The sequence below is a fragment of the Phasianus colchicus genome, chromosome 8 (assembly GCF_987193195.1).
Source record: "Phasianus colchicus chromosome 8, bPhaCol1.hap1.1, whole genome shotgun sequence".
Classification (NCBI taxonomy): domain Eukaryota; kingdom Metazoa; phylum Chordata; class Aves; order Galliformes; family Phasianidae; genus Phasianus; species Phasianus colchicus.
In genome coordinates this window covers 17,702,501-17,723,663 of record NC_143443.1, presented here as the reverse complement: position 1 = coordinate 17,723,663, position 21,163 = coordinate 17,702,501, and the positions used below count along the sequence as shown (strand labels likewise).

The following is a 21,163-nucleotide window of genomic DNA, read 5'->3' as shown; positions in this document are numbered from 1 at the left end:
GGGCAATGGCACAGGAAACCAGCATAGCACAAACTTGAAAATTTGAGAGCTTCTTTATTTTATCCAAAACAGGCTGAAAACCTAGGAACTAAGAGCCAAGAGCTGGAAAAGGGAGACAGAGAGCCCCTGTTCATTCAGAAGCCCACCAGCTTACCCATAGCAGTACAGTGGGGCTGCACAAAGTGGGTGTTGCAGGGAAACCCTTTGTGAGCAGCATCTTGATGTACGGTGTGGGTATGGGTGGATGCAGCGCTTTGCACCCAGGGCAGCAGGTCCAGGCTAGGGGAGATTCTTCTGGGTACCTGCCCTCCCCAGCACCCTGTACGCTCACGACTGCTTGGCCCCCAGCCACAGTCAGCCCAGAGGAGGCGGGAGGGAAGTCGAGGGAGGGGGGATGGAGGAAAGCGGCTTCCGCTCGGCAAACACAAACTTGTTTCTCCTCCTCCTCCATCTTTCACAAATTCCCGGTGCCCGTCACCCCGCTGGCCGCTCCGAGGGTTTTAATCAAAAGGGAAACCAACATTTGACGTGCGCACAGTGGGGAGAGGAGAGGCGACGAGGAGGGAGGGGGCTGCCGGCCTGAGGCCAGACAATGTCCCCATATGGAGAACAGAAGGATGCCGGGGCGGCCGCATTCAGAGCCGTCCCTCTGCTCCCCCTGTGCCGCATGGCTCCTGCTTGGTGGACGAGCTCTTAACATAACAAGGGGGGTGCGGGGGCGGCCAGCCCGTGCTCACACCCCCGGATTCCTCCAGCCCATCCCTGGTTTCCCAGCTACTGATCCCAGCAGCCCATGCCCTCTCCCTGTACCCGTTCCCGGCACATCCCCGGCAGCCCTATTGTCTGTCAGCCGCTGCGATGGGAAGCGATGCTCCTGGTCCTTGCCTGATAAAGGGCAATAAATAAATGGAAGAAAAAACAATAGAAAAAACAATACATATGTCCACGTGCACATATACACGTATGTATGTATACATGCGTATGTCTATGCAATAAATAAAACAAACCAGCCAAGCCCTCCAGGCGATCTGAGCTCTGCCTATTGTTCAGGACTAGGGCTTTCCTCCCTCCCCTCCCATCTCCTAATGAAATCCCCCAAGCCCTCCTCGTTTCTCCCCCGCCCCTAAAGGGCACTCACATGGGCGTGCTCTCAGGGACTTTGTCTCCTACAGCTGGAGCAGCATAGGCTGTCAGGATGGGAAAACCTTTGATCTGCCAAGGCTGTAGGTGACATAGGCTTCTTTAGTCCTAAACCTCTCCAGAGCCTCTTCTAAGCCCTTCTCACTCCTCCATGCGCTGCCATTTGATCTGGAGCATCCCCCAGACCTACTCCTGCCTCTCCCCCTCCCTTACCCTGCAATTGTACATTCTTGCACCTAGCCTGTCCATGTGCCTTCGCTGAGCTGCTCCGAGCTGAGTCCATGTTGTTTCTCCAAAAACAGAAGAGCAGACTGGGAAAGAGATTCATGGTAGGTGAAACAGCTCATCCCAGTATGATCCATAGCGCATGCATACAGGGGACAGATGATGGCCATGAATTGTTACAGGGCATCACAGAGAAAGTCCACCTTTGCTTTCTCTAAGCCTTCTACTTGCAGAGGGTCTTAAATACGAGGCTTAGCTGAGCATCAGAGGCCACTTTTCATCAGTTACAAACATCAGCCGCTGCACATATTGCTGACAGCATGGCAGGAGAGGGCTCTGCAGTGGTGGTGCATGAGCTGGCACAAGCTCCCTCCCTGATTTTAATTGCAAAGCTGTCCATTAAAATTCTGGCCTCTAAGAAAGACCCTGAAGTTTTCCTAGTTTCCAAGAACTAGTGACTTGTCCTCTGATTCGATGATCTTAGGGTACATTGCACTTTGCCTCGATTTCCCCACCAATAGGATGGGGATACTACTGAACCTCTTCATCAAGTTCTCGGAGCTCAGCAAATAAAATATGCCATAAAAGACCTTGATCGCTATACTATACTGTACTATACTATACTTAATAGGAAGACTGGAAAAGGCCTCAGCACACCTGACCTATCACCAGCCAGCTGGGCTGGTTATGGGCTGCTCAGCTAGGAAGAAAGCAAAACTGCCACAATTCATGCCAGCTGGATGAACAAAGCACACTGTATGATAGGGCTCGTAGCTGCAGAACGTGGGCCTGCATGGGTCTGAAGGCCTCCAGCCCTGGGCATCGAGTGCCAATGAGGGGCTCTGTCTGTGCTCTCAGACTGTGGCTTGATTGTGCTCCTCCATCCTCTACAGAAAACCCAATTTCTTTGCACAGAGAAGGCGACTTCCCCTCCTCGGTGCCTCTGTCTTTTTGCCTTCCGTTGCACACAAAAATGCTGACGGATTTCCCTGATCACTAGCCATGCTGGCTAGTGGCTAGAGCAGTTCATTTCAGACCCTGCACAGGTATTTCTTACCATATATTATAGTGAATAATGTATCCCCAGCCATGCAGCACAAGGCTTATAAGGCTATCTCAGTATTCTGGTGACAGCTTTAAACCACTCGACCATTGACCATTCAGGTCTCATGGTTTATAGAGTCACCAGCACACCTTGACAGGGTTATAGCCTACTTATTGGTATAAAGCATGGTTAGGGATACATTATTATAGCACGTTGCTTCTGAAACAGGGCTGTGGGCCATCGGTGGCCTAGAGAGCCCTTGCTGGTGATCTGCGAGGGGCTGTGCGATGTGGACAGCACGATTAACATCTACCTGCTAAATCGCAAGGAGCAATTGCTGGAGTGACCCGAGGGACTGCGCTCACTCTCAGACCCAGCAGGACAGGTGGCTCTGAGAAGAGAGGGGCTCCAATTTTCCCGTGTGCTATGGAAATGGGCGCACAGCTGTGCCCGAGGAACTCCCTTTGACACTGATGGCCCAAAGTGCTGCAGTCCTCAAGCTCTTTTCCTACCCAGCAGGCAGCCTGTGGTTGCCACAAGGCTGAAAAAGGCTTTGGTGAGAGCTACCCCTCCTCTGCATGGCTTACATCCATCTTTCTGGGCGGCTTCAGGCTGGATGCAACCTGTCTTGCTTCTGTGCAAATGCCAATTTGGTTTGGCTCATGTAGATGCTCATTAACGATTACTAGAGTTAAAGCAGTTAATCACTACAGCTGAGGCTGAAATCTGACTTCTCTTCTAATTTCAAGTCCCATCTTTGCAAACTTTCCACTTTCCACAGAAAGGTTTCTTCCCAACAGCCATTTCCAGCCTTGTTCCCTGCAATGATGATTTTATTGCAAAGTTTCTGAGGATTATCTGAATTACCTTCCAATGCAACATGTGCTTGCTGTATTTGTTACTGCAGCGCTGAGATGATTTAACAAACAACCCAGGTTAAAAACGTTGACCTAAGGTTCCTTCCTGATCTCATTTGATTTGTTAAATATTGAGCCAAATGTGGAGAAAAATTAGCTTGATACTTTGAAAGTCCTCAGAACTGGAACTCAGCAATAATGCAGCTGTGCTTTAAAATTTCTCTGCCTGCATTCCCTCTTTAAGAGCTATTAAAGGAAATATTTGCTAAGGATATTTCAGTTATAGGGCTGGTTAAATGGATCCATTACAGAATTACTACATGCCAATGTTCAGGATGCCTCTGAAACAAATGGACTCATTTTCTCAAATGTTATGTTTAAGTCTCAGAGAGCTCTCGACCACAGCCCTGTTTGACATGTGCCTCCTCACTGCCTTCCCTTGGTTTCCTCCACAGCCTTGATCCCTGGAAGATTTATGCATGTGATTAGCTTTAAGTGTGTAAATAGCCCTCTGAGCTTGGCAGGACGGCTGCAGGCAGCGGGGTGAGCACACCCTGATGGGGCTGTGATTGGTCCCCACATCTCCCTGGGTGCCACCACCAGATGCACACAGATTGGGCTCCACCAGCCGCAAAGACCTGAGCGGGGCAGGTATCCTTGTGACATCACGCCTTCCCGAGCGAGTCAGAGCACACACTCAGAGGTTTTTTGTGCCAACTTCAATTTTCTTCCACCTTTCTGCAAGCTGCAGGGGGATGACAGGCGATATTTTAAGGCATAAAGTCAGAGTCGCGGAGAAATAATACCAAATGCACATTGAGTCTGCCAAGAGAAGTTAACCTGTCAGCACTCCCCGGAGGGATCTGAATTAGCAGATCAGCCTCACAGAAGAGCAGCGGCTCTGCCCTGCGGCCATGATGTTTCTCGCCCAGGATTTGGAGCTTGCAGCCCAACTTTTCACTGGTTGAACCCAGGCTCCTGCGGATTTAGGAGAGCAGTGTTCTTGCTTGCCCTTGCCCAATGAGTTCTGCAAGTGCAAGACTTTGGTGAACTTTCACAAATGGATCATATAATGCAGCAAGCAGGTGTGAGACTTTAGGTCTTCCCATAGTTGTTTTCATTGAAGGAAGGGAAGGCACAAATGCTGAAAGCAAAGTCAGACAAGCAGATGAGCTTTTGAGGACATACGTTTGTACTGTCATTTCATAGCCTGTGCAACATGGTACATGTAAAAGGGGAGAGAGCAGGAACAGGGCAAGTATTGCTGCCAGAACATTTAACCTCTTCAGAAACCCAGCCCTGAGCAGTTTGACATGCATGCATGGCACTGCAGAGGGTGAGACAGCGCCGACATTACGGATGTACCGAAGCTTATTTCTGGCAACATGGTTGCTTTGCATTCATCTTCTCAGCTCAGGTTTGCTCTTCCAGTACAACAAACCTCCACAATCGCACCTCTCCCTCTCTTGCCACAAACCTCTTCTACCGCATCTTGGTCTCCTTCCTTGGGGCTGAGCAGAAGCACAAGGAACCAGCCCACCTCCATGAACAAACAGCCAGATCAGAGCACAGATGGAGCAACTGCGAGATACACAACTAATTAAATGCACAAGTGTGGGGTATTTATAACTGTAAAATGCTCACAAAATTCAGAGGCACCTAAGACTTACGACAGCATTATCCACTGCTGCTGCAGAATTAATGGATATCCTCTCCCAATGTGCTAAAGCAGACAACAGAGGGGGTACTCTGTCATCCAGGGGTGAGAGCGGGGAATGAATGCATATACAGTACTCCCCTCTAATGCTAATGGACCCTAGCACCAAGATTAGATTTACACCCTCCCTCCAAACAGGGGAAGGCAGCTCCCCCGGGCGGCCTTCTGAGCGCTGCAATGCTGTGCTCTGCTCCCCCCACCTCATCCCCTACCCCACTGCCCCACAGCCATGTGGGCACCACAGTGCTTCCCCTGGCCCCGTGAGGCCCAGGATGGGGCTGGGCAGGAGCTTGGCACTGCCCCCACACCGTTCTGCTGCAGGCTGGAGTGCAGGCTGCAAGGACCTGGGAGACAGCCTGGTCCCCAGGACAGCCCAGTCCTCAGGACAGCCATGCTTCATCCCACGTGCAGGGCCCGCTCCTGGCAGCACTGCATCTCAGCCATGGGGAGGAGTGACCACAGGCCTGCTACAGCTCTCCCGGCAAATAATTCACACCAACTTGTTTAAAGGAGCAAATGGGTTTAATTATTAGTTACAATCTTGTCAATAATTATCACCCCATCTGTGGGTAATAAATGGCAGCTTCTCACAGACTGCATCATTAGAGTTTAAGGACACCAATGGGGTGCATTAAAATGCTGAGGAAAGCATTGATCTGGTGTAAAAATGCTCTTTACAAATTACAGGCATGGGTCAAGTGAGTCCTCCCTCTCCCACTGCGGCCGGCCTGCCCTCTGTGCCTTCCCCAGCCCACCCCTGGCTGCTGGCAGCACAAAGACCTGCTGCAGGCTGTGGGGACGTGGCCCTGTGTAGTGGGGTTCCATGCAGAGAGGGACACAGAGCAGTGAAGGGGATGTGCAAGGCAATGCAGGCTCTCTCCTGGTCAGCTCTGTGCTTTGTTCTCACCAAGGAGCTGGACAGACTTCCTCACAGCAATGGGCAAGACGTGGAGGAACATGGAGGCAACGTTTCCTGAAACACAGCCACTTCTAGGATGGAGAAGCATCAGTCATCACACAGCAGGATTTCTTGGAGGAGAAATGATAACTCTTTTCTTTTTTTTTTTTTTCTTCCCTATTTGAACTGCAGGCTGGAATATAGGCCGGCAGAATGTAATTATCCAGCCTGGAATTTGGCCAAGATGCTGGGGCTAACAGCCCTACTGTTTCAAAATATGCCACAGTACCCTAAATGATCACATCTTGCAGGATTTGATTTTGCATTTCATCCAAAACAATGTTGGGAAGGGAAGGAGGAGAGTACGATGAGCACCAACTGGTCCCATCTAACCCCATGTTTGCTGGAAGTATCGCCCTGAGTGGCTCCTGACATTCGCTTTCATTTTCTGTGAAAAAAATTGAAACAAGTCAGAGTTTTATTCCTTTTGTAAATTCTCCGTTTCCAGCCTCCTCAGTGAAAAATACATCTACTTTCAGAAGGCGAAACTACAATAAAGCAAGACATTTTCATTTAAAAGGAAAAAAAAAAAAAAAGGAGAAGCGCATTTCTTTCCTCTACAACAACATTTGAGAAAGACCTTCTATCCCCCCCCCCCCCCTTTTTTTTTTAAAGCCTGTTAGGAAAGAGGATTAAGATAGCTAATGGGCGGCTTGTATTGGCAAACAAAACTAACACCCAGGCGATTCTTTGCATGCACAAGTGGCAGCTCTCCACTAGGAGAGCGGCACTGACCGCAGCAGGCCGGAGAGCGTTGAGCCGCGGGGTAAACAAACCTCAGCCTGGGCCCATCCATGGCTGTGCCCAGCGCCCTGCCCTGGTGCTCCCCAGATAACTCCAAATGGTCTCTGTTGTTTCGAATGCTGTGCAAATATTGGCAGAAGCACGTACCGCAGATCAGACCACGGCCCAACTTTTGGGAACGCGGCGTCAGGATTTGCCGTTGCTCTTTTTACTTCAGTGAATAAAGTTTATTTGCAGAATAAACGGTGCCTTCAGCTGACAGGCTGCTGGCCTGCTCATGCTGAATTTGGCCAGTCATCCGCCACCAGGGGAAAATTTAAATGGAAATGGTAATTTTGAAAAGTCAAAAGGTTTCGTTTTATATTTCGGGAAAAGAATAATTGCAATTGATTTTTCATGTTGAAATGGTCTTTGCTGTGTGAAATAACTGCTTTTTTAGAAAAGACAGTGGCCATCAACGTATCTCATTTGGCCTGGACAACTTACAGTGTCTTTCTGCTTTACTGAAATATCTCAGAAAACAAATAACCCTTCTCAGGTTAACCAGAAAAAGCCAAAACTCTATGAATTCTCAGTTGGACAAATGGAAGAAAAAGTAATGATTCTCAAAGTCCTAATGAAACAGCCCAACTATTGTACTCAGTGGCACCTCCTTACGCTTGCCACAGTCAGCTCTCATCAGGAGCCTTGCTTTAAACCTCTTCCACTCAAACCTCCTCCATGTAATCTCACACACTTGCAGACAAGAGGGAAGGTTTTCTCTGCCATCAGTCCCAGTGAGCAGCCCTCCACCCCGAGCACATCAGCTCCAGCACTTGCAGCAACAGAGGGATGTTCAGAAGCCATTCTGGGTGCCAGGAGCCCCAGAAGAGAGCGTGGAGCATCCCACCAGCTCTGTATAGGAACCAAAACTGCCTGGCTCCCTCCTGGTTTCCATCACATCTCTCTTTGCCATCCTGTAAGGAAGGAAGATAAACTGAAATGCAGGAAATATCAAGTTCAGCTTTTAATTTCTAGGCAATTTGTATTTTACTCCTGAATATCAAGGTAATTCCTTTGATTTCCTGAAAAGATAAGCAGATCCTAAAAAGCAGTGTGACTTTTAGAAAGAATACCTGACAGGCAGCCTGCATCAGAAGCAAACGATTCCCACGTTGTAATGCGTAATGCCCAGTAAGTTCTGCATGAGAACTGGAGCTGCCCACTGCACAAACACAATTCCAACCATCGAGCGCCCCGCTCATTCATAGTACCTGTTCCTGTTTTGTTTTGTTCCTGTTCAGAAAAATACCAAGCCTCTTACTTGACCGATGCGGTGCCACAGGCAGTCTGCAAACACAAACACCCTTGTTTGGAGAAGATACGCCCTGGCTGATTTGAAAAATCCCTAAGCAATGCATTCAAAATGAATCAGATTTGATTCATGACCGATTGAGTAAGGACAGAGAATGGAGGGCCTGGCACGGGTACACAAACGTGGACGATCATATGCTGGGTTCACTGCAGCGCATTGTGCGCCTTCTTCCATTTCCCTTTTTGTGAAATTCCCAGCGGGTCACTTTCCTGCGAGGGATGTGCTGCAAGGCAGAGGGCACCAAGTGAACATGGGAGAAAAATCACAAAGCCGCATCCAAGGGATTCCCTGTTGTGGCTGAAGGTGCTGACCCTGGGTTTGTGCGTGCACGTGCACGTGTGTTTACACGGTCCATTCGCACACACACGGGACCACGCACACACATTGTGAAAACGTATGTGCATATATTCCCATATTCACAATGAACTGTTTATGAGCAAGCTATCAAGAAGGAGTTTTCACTGAAATTATTCAGTGAATGACTTCAGACAATGAATACATTGCAGGAAATGGCGATTGGCTCCAGAGCAATCCACGAGCAGAAAAGGAGGCAAAAGCAGTTGAATAAATGGGTGGCTATGAATTACTCATTTAGCTGCATTATCTTATTGTGGTCCCAATTCAGCAAATGCCTAAACATCCACTTCCCATTAAGGGCATGAATAGTCCCATTGATTCAATAGGGTTATTTTCTCTGCCTTCCATGGGGCAACTCAAATGCTTAAATTTAAGCAAGTGCTTAAAGTGCTTTGCTGAATCAGGAGGTATGTCCACACTGTATATACCTGTGTTATACAGAAGGTCAGATTAGCTGATCAAAGAGTCCTTTATGCTCTCAAGATCTATAAATCTGTGAATATAACCAGCCTTTCCTGGAATTGCTTTTCCATAACCTTCCTGAGCACCGAAATTCATCCACACCCCAAAAATATTAATAAAACACTCTGTGCTTAACTCTTTTCATATTATACTAAGTACGCCACTAAATAAACCTCTTAATATTCCAGTATATTTTGCAATGAACATTTTCCTGGTACGCTAGAGCGATTCCTCCTTTTGTGCCATCCAGAACACAATCCCCATGAAATACTGCAGTAAACATTTCTCTGAGTACTACAGCAAACACTACCAGCATTAGCAGATTAACCATTCCACTGAGCGCCATATTAAGCACACGTTTAAATACTGAGAAAAGACGTATAGCCTCCTCCTTCCACTGCGCCTCGTTACCCTGCCGAGATCCATATTTCTCAGCATCCCCACATGCATCGGTGCTGCTCCCGCTCCTCTCTTTCTTCCATCCTTGTTTTGTACCTCCTGGGAGTGCTCTTCTGGCTGGGGAGATCTTTCTTGAGGCAGAAGGGGGACAAAGGGAGGGCAGATTGGCGCACTGCTCAGCCACAGATTTGACAGCAAATCCACACTGCGTGTGTGGAACTCTCTGCTTTGATGAAGTCCAGTGATGGAGAAAGACAGGTTACCTGCTGGTCTCCCTCCCCTGACCAAAAGAAGTATCTGTGCTCTGAAGTAGCAGGTCTTCCCTAGTGCTGTTTGGAGTTATAAAGCATTGTTTGAGTTTTACAGGTGTATTTTAATGTCAGTGAAATTACTGAGCACAAAACCTTCAATGGATTCATCTTTAGCAAGTGTTTAAGAGCCACTGACTCGTCTCTTGTTGCTGACAAACCATCTAGATTCAACCCATGGTTCTGTTCAGCTTTTCTCCTTTCCCTCCTCTCTCTCTTTCTCTCTCTTTTTTCCTCTTTTTTTTTTTTTTTTACTAGCAATTTGATGTTTGATCATTTGAGGCAATGAGGCGGAGGGTAATTTACGTTATCAGGGAGGTATGAGGGGTGCTGGGAACCCAGACGCAAGGCCCATTCGCCTGCTAAAGCGCCATCGTAATGTAATGAGACTCCAGTCAAGTGCAGCTAGTAATGGAGAGGAACATTTCCCATTCATCTGCCTACCTGAGACTCCACGAAGACGACAATAACTTTTGCACGGGAGGAGCAGGGGGGGGACACAGTGAAGGGGGGCCGGTATCTCCGCGGCACAGCTCGCTCCGGCTGGCAGAGAACCACCATGGCCTCACTCTGAGGAGCAGAGCAACACAGCTGTGAGCTGCGGAGCAGCTTGTTGGGTGGCTCAGCCCCGCCATCTCGGACATCCAGCCCACACCTGGCTTGGTCCTGACCCATAGTTCCCTATCCCGGCTGCGGACACACTATTGCCTCTGTAGCACCTCTGTGATGGGGCCTTGGAAGTGGTACCGATAACCACATGCCCGCCACCAGCACCGACAGCAATGCATGCACTCAAGTTCTCGCAAGTGGCCCTGCTGCTCTGCACACTGTATTTGCAGGCTGAGGGTAATTACAGCCGGAGGGAACCTCCTGGATGCAGGCAGACCTCCCGGCACTGACAGCCCAGTGCATGGCAAGGGGGGGGTGGCAGGGGAGAGACGCAGGGGCGGGAGAGATTTGTTTCCTCTCTGTCCCAAGCTGGCTGCTTCTGTGTTCCCAGAACATAGCCTGAGAAAGGGAGCAGAGAGCCGTCTGCTCCCCCTCACCAAATTCCTGCCGCACGGACCCTTCCAATTATACCCACGTCTGAAAGGCTGCTGTCAGGATGAAAGGCACGGAGCAGTAATGAACTGACGATTAATTTGCAGTTGGCTCACCCAGCGCGCGATCCTCGCTCAGGCTCGCTGCGTGCGGGTGCTAAATATGACGATGTCAGCAGTTGTCAGCCAGAGCCAGGGCTGCCCCTCACACCAGCCTCTCCCTGCCACACTGCCAGGGGCTCCAGCCCAGCCCCAGATTCCCAGCAGCACAGGCAGCCCTGGGCCAGCCCTGCAGCAGCCACAGCAGCATGGGGAAGGGGCCCCACGGCCTGAAGGCCTGTGCAATACACTTCACATCCCTTGGTCACCAGATGATCATCTAGATCATGAGAGTTGGCTTCCAGTTACCACAATGGGATCTATGGGGATCAGTTTACTATGCTGGCAACCTTGTCCACAGCATTGGGATTGGAACTAAATGATCTTAAAGGTCCCTTCCAACCCAAGCCATTCTTTGACTCTACGATTCTGTGATCAGAAGGATAGGTGCACCTTGAGCAGGGACATCTACGGCTTCAAAGACCTGATTAGGAGGATATGAAAACAAGCTGCAAATGGCTGAAAAGCCTGGATTTACAAACGAATCACTGTACCTTCCTGATGCAAACACTGAAGCATACATGTATCTAATCAGTGTCTATCCCAGAATGCGGATAACAACCCCAACACCGACAATTACAGTTGTGGGATACTTGTGCAGCCTGTGTCCTCTAATATCATAGAACCATAGAATCACAGAATCATTAAGTTTGGAAAAGGCCCCTAAGATCATCTAGTCCAATTGTTCACCTACCACCAATACTGCCCACTAACCACGTCCCTCAGTGCCAGATCTCCATATTTCCTGAACCCTCCAGGAATGGTGACTCCATCACTCCCCTGGGCAGCCTGTGCCAGTGCATTACCACTCTTTCTGAGAAGAAATGTTTCCTAATACCCAACCTGAACCTCCCCTGGTGCAACTTAAGGCCATTACTTCTTGTCCTTCTGCCTCACCTGGAGATGGTCTGCACCTCTTTCATGGACACACAGACAGGCTGCCTGACAGATTCTTCTCCTTAGAACAGTTTTTCTTAGGAAGATTCACATCTGAACTGTCTGAATTCATGGCATTTTCAGCAGCTTGTGCTGTTCAAAGCAAAACTGAAGCCCTAGAAAAAAATACTCCAGAAAACTGAGCCTTCTCTTTTGACAAATCCTGAAAAAGCCCTTTGATCGCTGGATCAGAATGACATTTTCTTTCTAATGTTATTTGGATGCTATTAGATAATGTTTACAGAGCTCAGTCACCAAAATAAGCATACTTTTTCACATTGAACAAGACATTTAATTTGATCAGAAATGATGACTTTTTCCTCCCGCAGCCTGTTGATTTGCAAAAAAAGAAAGCTTCAACGGAACCAAAACAAGATTATGGCCAGGTATGTGCATCACTGAAATTGCCTGCAACACGTAAATCTGCTGTTTGCCCACTCCCACTACACGCATAATTTTGTTTTATCACTTACAGTCCCGGGGTGCTCACACAACTTGGCAGTCAGTTTCCCAGCATGAAATTACACCTGTCTGGAAAAATGCACAGAATATAGAGAGCCAGAGCGATACACAGAGGTGGGCTCTACTTGCAAAGCAAGCACTCAGATGGCCTGAGGGCCACAACAAAACAGACGTGGTGTCGGTGTCACAGCCCCCCACAGCGTTCGATGGCCCAGAGTCTGTATCACTGCGGGTTCTGTATGCAGAGGTGTTCACTGCTGGCTGTGGGTCTCTGTGCATCTTACACATCTGGCTGTCATTTCAGGTTTTCATTTCTGTGCTCCCTCTGCCCAGTGCTAAGCCAGGCTTTCTGGTTCCCCACAAGAGCAGTGAGCAAAGCCAGGCTCTAGTCGGGTGCCTCGACAGCATCGACACCACATGGCAGGTGATCCTGGCTGCACCACAGTCAGATGAAGCCCAAACCTGAGGGCTCCTCTGCAAAGGAGACCTGAGCCCTTTAAGGAAGAGAAGAGCAGAAATCAATTGTCTGCTCGCCTTCCTCCCTGGGCCCCCCTTTCTCCCTCCTCCATCACCACCACCACCACACACGCACCCTATTCACCCTGCTGGAAGGTGACATTTGCTATTAACCTTATATTGGGCCATTTTGTAAATCAATGTCACTTACATTTAATAACAAGTGTAATCAAAGGAATTATGCAAATTTAATTTGATGCTTCTTGAATTATGCAAATCTGCACCACATATAATGGCTTCTGACATGTGCCCAGTTGGAGAACGTTCCATTACCTCCTCTCTTATTACCCCTATTATTATTTTTATTTTTTTATCCTGTGGTGGGGGGGAGGGAGAAGGGAGGGAGAGGCAGTTAGGCTCGGAGGCAGGGGGGACAAGTGAGTGCGATGGGAAGAGAAGGGAAAGAAGAGGGGTGGTAGAGGAAAGCGCTTCTTTGCCTGCATTTTGAGTAGCAAAGCCTCCTGAAGGCATTTCTGTTATTGTTATTGCAGAGCAAGGAGAGTGGGGCAGGGGGGGAGGAATGGGGATGGGGGGGAATCATTTCCCATGAATGGCTTTGCAGGCAATAATACTATAAGCCTCTGATTCTAAATTACTGCCCTTCCAGTCCTATCTCCAGCACAATATTACTCTCCTCAGCCTCCTCTTCCTGAATTATAAGGCAAGCTGGGGGAGGGTGAGACAAGAGGGGAGCAGAGTGGAATGCACAGGGCAAATGGGTGAAAAAGGGGTTAGTTCTTGATGCTCCAGGGCCAGCCCAGGTGGGGTATCCAGTCTGCTGGAGAATAACTCTTTTTTTTCCCTCTTGGCTTTCCCATCACTTGCTCATTTCCTTGCATGTGACCCTAAGATCAGAAGACAGATTTGCCACAAACTGCTTTATCTTCCCAGAAACTTGTGGCATCAATACCCAGTAGTAATGCTCTTCCTTCCTTTGCAACAGCTTGTGGTCCACAGCACTACAAGTCAGCGTGGACCTGTCTCCTCCTACACTGTTTTTTCTTGTTAGAGTGAGCAGAGCTGGGCCATATTTTCCTCTTCTGTACTACTCACAGCAGCTGCAGAGTGACTCTTTTCAGGACAGTTGATGCAGACCTTAGGCAAAAGCAATCCCAGGTGTGTCTCGGTATCTTCACACTTGTACAGTGCAAATATAGAACTTAATCTGCCTTCTGGAAGAAGGAGAAGAAAGAGGAGACAACACACACGTTTAATAGTTTTTGTACTCCTCTGATGGAAGTTGGTACACGGCAAGAGGGCATTCCTCCATCATTTCCATAAAGCAATGAGTCACTCACCAGAAATCTCCCTCTGCCTAATTAGAGAGGTGGCTGGCAGAGGAGGATTTCTACACTTTCTAGTTTATAGACTTGACTTCTGAACAAGATGTTGTCTTATCATGCTGTGAACTTGTGAGTTTTAAAAGGCTCCATTTATACTTACTATGTTTTCTTCCAAAATGTTGCCAGGAACACTGATTTTTTTTCCCTCTTTGCTTTCTATATTTCTGTTTTATTACATAGTCCTGAGAAGACTGCAGGTTTGTTTTTTTTTTTTTTTTTTGCTAATGGAAGGAAATTTCTAGAAACTTACTCTGCAGCTGGATTTAAAACATTACAAAGTGGAAGATTTTTTTAGTTGATTTTTTTTCCTGCCTGTCAAAAGAAGGTAAAAGGTGAAGGTTTGTTTTATTTTTTAATGGGAGGATGTATATGTAATTCTCAGTGTATTCTCATAGAAATGTGGTGTTAAGGAAATGCCTCCACTCTTTCCAAACTGAAAACATTTTAAAGTTCATGTGGGAAAAGCCACGTTTCAGTCAGATTTTTATAGCATGGTTTCCATCAATGATGAGGAGAGATGCATCTGCTTACCCCACACGTGCTGATGGTATCTGGCAGCACCACCAGCATCTTTCCAACATCACCAACTCACCACCACTGCCACCAGCCCTCCGTGGGGCCCATACAGAAAACAAGGAGAGACCTTCAGCTGTGTTGGCAGATGGAAATCCCACTGGGAGGCCCGGGCCCAGTGCCTGCTCCAGCCCTCACCCAGACCCAGCATGGAGGTGCCTGTCAGAGGAACGTCAATATTTGTGTCTGGCACTTGCTCACTTCCACATGTGGTTGTTGATTCACTGCCCAGAGACCCGTGTCTGTCATTAGGAGGCTGAAGAGAAGAATGAAGCTCATTTCAGAGTCAGATACATCAATAATCTCTGAAGTCCCCTTCTGTCCAAGGTTTCCAGACTGCACAGAGGAGAGAGAACTTGCCTTCCCTTACCTTTATTTGCCTTGACTTTTTTGGCCTTGCCTTTCTTTGTTGTACTCTGCCTTGCCTTTCTTTGCCTGGCCTTGCCATGAGAACAGATGAGACTCATTGCTCCCATAGGCATGGGTGTCATCAGGACCCACTCCTGTCTCCTGGCACCAGGTGCTGCACAGGTAGAAGTTCCCATCACAAAGAACTGCAGCTGAAGCCACGCTGCTGCAGGTGCCCGCCTCACACAGCCCCCGGCTCTGAGGATGCTTCTGGGGAAGGAGGTTAATAAGTGTGTGGAGCTGAACTTGTCCCTGGTGCTAAGCCTACTGAGGTCAATGGAGGCACCGCGCAGCCCATAGGGGCCTATTCCTGAATTCCAGAGGTGGTTAGCAGATGCAGGTGCCTCTCCTGCAGAGACAACTCAGCTCATAACATGCTGCCTCATAGCTGGTGTTTCTGGGCTTAGCTCCCCATGAAGCTTTTCAGGGCAACATCGCTGAATGACTCCAAGTGTGAATATTCCAGGATAAAAGGCATTTGTTGGGAATAGCTGCTGGGAACAGCCCTGCATGTGTGGAACACCCTGTAGGGCCCATAGCAGCCTGCAGCACCCAGATGAAAGCTAAAGCTGGATACACTGGCAATCATTGAGACCTATGCTCAGTGCTTGCAGTGTGCTCTCCCACTTCCCCACATGATAGTCCCACAGCCTCACAGCCTTTCACCTGGGATGCTTTCTAAACATACTGATGCTGACTCGGAAATAGACCACGTGAAGTTTCCAGGTCCAGGCTGAAAGACCTTTGTTCCATTGCCAGGAGGAGGGATTTGCTTGGCCTGGGTTCTGGAGGGGGCATGCTGGGCTTCCCACGGGTAAATAAATAGAGTGGGGAAGTGCCCTGGAGGCCATCATTGACACAAGGGCTCTAAAACGGGCTGTTCCCAGCGGGAGGCCCCTCTGCTTGAAGTTTACATGTTCTCCCCTTCCCTGGAAATCACAGGTCATCGCTCGCAGCCACCTCCTCCCCACTAAAACTGTAATCTGCTAAGAGCCATAAAAACACGGCTTAGAAAGGGCTGGGAATGTGACCTCATGAGAAAGGAAATGCTGACCAAATAAGCATGAAGTATCCCAGGAAACAGTTTGGAGAGAACAGGCTGAAGGTGCAAGAGAATACACTGTTGTAGAAGATGGTGAAGGCTCCACTCCATGCTTCAGCTTCCTCATCTGCAAGGTGGAGATGACAGGGCACAAACCCTCACCCCACAGAAGAGACCCAAAAACTACCAGCAGGGACTCTTTTGCAATATCACTCCACTGGCATCAGTGGAGGAACCTCTGCTGAGCAAGGAAAAAAGAAGTGCTGAGGGCGATGTTCCATTTAGCCTTCCCTTGGCAATGCCAGAGGATGGAGATTTCCACTGGAAAGGAACCAGAGTTTCTCCTTCCTCTTAAGGCAAGTGAAAGCAGGATAAAATTTCATGAGGGGTGGGTCTTAGTCTGGTACCAAGGAACAGGACGTATGGACTAGATAAGAAACCCAGAAACTGGACAGGTAGACTAGCTAATTTTTTATAAGGAACTAATTCTGTATTTTGTAATTATGTATTTAGTGGCTTCTGGGCTCTGCATTACATAATGTGCAATGCTCTCACACCTTCAGGCTCATTTCTCACTTCTCCATTTTTCCCCAACAAATGGGTGCAACCCTGCCTACAGACATCCTATCCAGTTATTCCTGCTTCATCCCAGGGCAGTCCTCTACAGCCAGCCATGCTTGGTTTTCTCCTTCAACATCCGTTCTGAGAAGCTGGCTCTTGGCACTGCAGGAAGAGGGATTATTTGTTCTTTATTAATTTATGGAAAGGAAGGAAGAGGGTGGAAATTGCAACGAAAGGGACAGCCAGCAAGATGGCAAGGAAGAGAGGTTAAAAATGAAGTCATCATCTAATTGGCCCGCAGTGAATTATTCACATGTATAATCTTTTAAAAAAAAAAATTCAGCACAAGGCAATGCAAGTAAATGCTGTTCATGTTTAAAAGTCATTTCCATAAGTAAGTGCAATTTCTCTACTGTTTGCCCCTGTTTAATGAAGTGAAATCTTGTTTGCATTCCTCCCAATTTCCCAACGAAAGGCGCCCAAGCGTTTGCACCAAAATTACTCGGCCCAAATTAAAACCCTCCAACACTTTAAAAAAAAAAAAAAAGGAGAAGGGGGGAAAAATAAGACTTATTTTTAAAATGCCTTAAGTGCATCCCAGCATCCTAATTTATTTTTAGACACTTGTTATTAAGAGTAGTAGTAAGTTTCCCCTTCTCTCTCGCTCTCTCTCTTATTTAAATGAACTTAATGGCAATAGATGCAAATGTCTGGAAGAGGAAAATAGTTAACATTTATTTATTCTTACTGTTGTCTCTTCCCTGGCTGGTGTCATTAGAACAGTTCGTTGCATCCCATTCGCTCCCATTAGCTCTGCTATCAGAGCCACCCAGCACGACTCCAGCACGGCTCGAAGTGCTTTCTGCGGCCCACATAGGGACTACATCATCATCTCCGAGGCACTGGCTTAATGACAAGAAAAAAAATTGGAATATATTGCACAGCGATCTGGGGAAACAACAACAAAAACCACCACCGCTGTTGTCGCCCATTGCTGCCCGCTCTTGACCCAACAACGTGTGGTCCTCCGTTGGACGGACGGATGGACGAGACGCAGCACTGGGACAAACGTGCTTTCACAACCCACTGATCCAGGCAATGTGCAGCAAAATACGGCAACAGGACCCAAAGCGCTTCCAAATGCTCTCAGAGGACCCAGCTGAGCTGTGTTCCTGGTGGTGCAGCAGCCGAAGTCCTTCTGCAGCGCTGTGTCGGGTGGATGTCCCCATCACGGCCTGCTCCTGCCTGTGTCACAGCACAAACATTCCTTCATGGAGTAGGACCAGTCCCGGATCCTCTCCAAACCATGGGTGGAGGAGGACATGTAGGCAGGAAGAGAGGCAAACTCCTTGCAAGGAAGGAGACAGGCCCCTGGGTGCCCTGGCACGGTGAGGATGGCAGTGAGAGGCAGAGAGACCCAGGGCTGTGTGACAGCGCCAGCTGACAAAGCAGCATTTGGGAGGGAGGACATCAGCATCTGCAGCGCTGACACATAAAAGAGAGGCAGCAGCTATTACAGGCGGGGACAGAGGCGCTGAGAGGGCCCTCCCCCCTCCATAAAGTTGACATTGTCTCCCATGATAACTTTTCTGCTGAGGTAGGAGACACTTTACTGCAGAGTTGCACACAGCAAGTAGCTGCCCTCCCCCCGCCCCTTCCCATCCTCTCCCTCTCCCTCTCTCTCCAGCATCATTTACATCCTTAATTAGCTGTAATTCTGCAGTGCTCATTAGGGAAGGACTGGAAAATATCAAGGAGCCCACAAGCAGGGGGCTTCGGGGGAGAGGGAGGAAGAGGGGGATGTGGGCGCCAGGCTGAGAGGGGATGCCCAGGGCTGGGCTGCAGAGCCAGGAGTCAGGAGCTGCTCACTTAATTTGAGTGGGATGATTACACTAATTTGGGAGCACTGATCCAGTGATGGGGTTAAAGAGGCCACACTGTCCCACCTAGAAAGGCAGAAGTCCAGAGAGCAACAGCATCTGACCAAGAGGGCTTGTTACTTCCCTGCTGGTGGATGAGGTCTCTCTGCTGGGTCGTGCAGCCCCGCATGCCTAATGTCAGTGGTCAGATCCAGGGGGAGGGCAGCCTTCCTTCCGCTCCAAGGCAGGTGGCCACACAAACCTGCCCTAAAAGTAAAAAAAAAAAAAAAAGAGAAAGAAAGTAAGGAAGAAGAAAAAAGAAAAAGAAATTAGAACTCAAAACTAAAGCCAAACTGCTGAATGGAGTATTTCCTCCAACCCCAAATGGATAAACAGCGTGAAGTTTTACTGTTGGCCCACTTATTTGATGTAATTACTCTGGGGACCAGCAGCAGACCTGGGCAGTTCTTGTCTGGACTCCTGTTAGCTCAGAAGTGTGCACACAGACAGGGTGCAGCCCTGCCTCTTCACAGCCCCAAAGTACAAGACCAGTTAGGAGGCACTACAGCCTCCTTGCCTTAGCTGCAGGACCAGGAACAAGGAGGTTAAGTGCATTGGGCAAGGACACAAAGAAAAACTGGTAGAGCAGGAGGTGACCTCAGATTTCCCAGTGTCTCTCTCTGAACTGCTAATTGCAAGCCATCTTTCCTTATGCTGTAGCACATGGATGTTTGTATGCCCACTTGCACTTGCTATTCTAGGCACACACTTGGCTATTTTTTAATTCACTGCCTCACTGTATCTTTGCTCGAGGTTAGATGTGCATGTAAAAGACTATCGGGGAATTCAGTGAAGTTGACAGAGACGGTCTTTGCAAGTCCATCCTCCCACTTTTCACTTACTGGTAATAATATGAGCCTACAGTTCCTTGGGGCTGAGCTGTGATGGTGTGTCCCACCAAAGACTCAAAATGATTACCAGTGCATGTGGCGTTGATGCCTTTTTTTGCAAATATAAGGGCACGTGCACAAATGGGCACTTGCACTTCAATTTATCTTCCTCTGTATGACTTTTATTTTCACCTCATGAAGACATTTATTAACATCTTCAAATTCCCTCTAGTGTTTAGATGAAACTTGCCATAACAGAGAATCAGAATATATGAATGTGCCAGAACAACTCAGGAGAGAACCCCGGTGAAATGCAGCTTTAGAGGAGTGCCCAGGACCTTTACAAAACTGCATTTCAGTGGTTCATAGTGTTGGCTCTGGGGTTTAACACAGGTTAACACCTAACCAAGACAACTTACACCATTCAAGCAAAGACAAATTTGGCCCACCTTTCGATATTAACATCTGGCTTCTCCTGTAGTGTTTGGTTCATAGATCAGAAGATAAAATTTCCAGCTCCACTCACTTTATGTGAAATTCAGGTTGCAAAGAAGTGGCAGTGGAGATTACCTGGATCTTTAAAGCAGTACCTTCTCTACACTTCCAAAGGACTATTTAGTCAAGATTTCCAATGACAAACTGATAAAGCCAAACCTTCAGAATGTCCATTATCTAGTATTTGGGAAGAAGGATGAAGATCAGAAAAAAAAAAAAACAAAACAGGCTAGCTCCCTATTAGAGATGTTTGGTCTGTACAAGGACAAGTGCCTCATCATGGCCTCTGGGTGAGGAAGGGCTACAGATTCCCAAGCTGCACACCTGCTGAATCTACATGAGAGTCTGTGAGTTGCTACTGGATACCTTAAGGCATCTAAGAGTTTATTTCCCTGGCCCACCTGCCCTTGGGAGCATCTCCTGGAGAAATGGGTCTGCACCCAGCAAGGCCTCCTGCTGAATCCACCCCTGGGCACCTCACTTTCCCACAGGGCTGGGGCAGCCAGAGGGAGATGGATAGCCAGGGAAAGCAGCGGGCGAAAAGCAAACTCACACTACATAAATTCTTAAATGCTGTTTTATAAGGACACAACGGTGTAACAACTTGCCAAGAACAACACTGAAATTATTTCAAGGTTTCCCATTTGTTTGTAAAGTGAATATTAAAAGTGCAGGCAGCAGTCTCCCGGTGTTCCCCTGGGAACTGTTAGTGTCCGTAGTAACGAGGTCATTCCTTTTTTATTAGGAGATGGGTTTCTGTAAAGTTAAATGTGCTGACAGCCTCTTGCCTTTGATGTTGGGTTTCACCTCCGTCCCTCCTGCAGATATTGCCGCTCCTCCCTCGCAAAGACACATCCCTGACAAACAATCTCCCTTCTGTCTCCCCTGCTTGTTTGTTTAGATGCATGATAGGCAGCTCTGCTAAAGGGCAGCACAGGAAGGCGGGCTGCTGCTCCAGCGGACGGCGGAGATGTGAGAGATTTGGTGGCTGTAATTAAGCTAGCCTTCATCCCCCAATCTGCCGTGACTCTCGGTACCCTTCACTTTATTGACCGGACAGATAATTACAGCGCGGCGCTCACAGGGCCCTCAGTCACAGCGGCACTGCAGCTGCTCGGGGAGCTCTGCCCCAGTGCTGGGCCTGGAGGCAGAGCAGGAGCACCTTCTTCATCCGGCAGCTTGGGTATCCCTGTGGTGTGGCCTCCAATCACTCAACGTCCCATGCCTTCCTGACCTCAGTCAGCAAAGACACGGACACACAGGTTGGCCGCAGTCAAACCATACCGCAGAGCAACCTGCTCATCAACACAAGG

The 21,163-nt window shown here is 48.4% G+C and overlaps 1 long non-coding RNA gene across 2 annotated transcripts in view; it reads right to left on the bottom strand.

The window, feature by feature from the left end:
* Window positions 1-5,501: 5,501 nt before the first annotated feature.
* The window catches only part of LOC116234478 (uncharacterized), a 317,267-nt gene continuing 301,605 nt past the window's right edge, over window positions 5,502-21,163 (bottom strand). For both annotated transcript variants that reach the window (XR_016468783.1, XR_016468784.1), the window contains 2 exons: window positions 17,355-18,732; window positions 5,502-6,330 (listed from right to left, as the gene is read on the bottom strand). This is a non-coding gene — a long non-coding RNA (uncharacterized LOC116234478). The remainder of the gene's footprint in view (window positions 6,331-17,354; window positions 18,733-21,163) is intronic.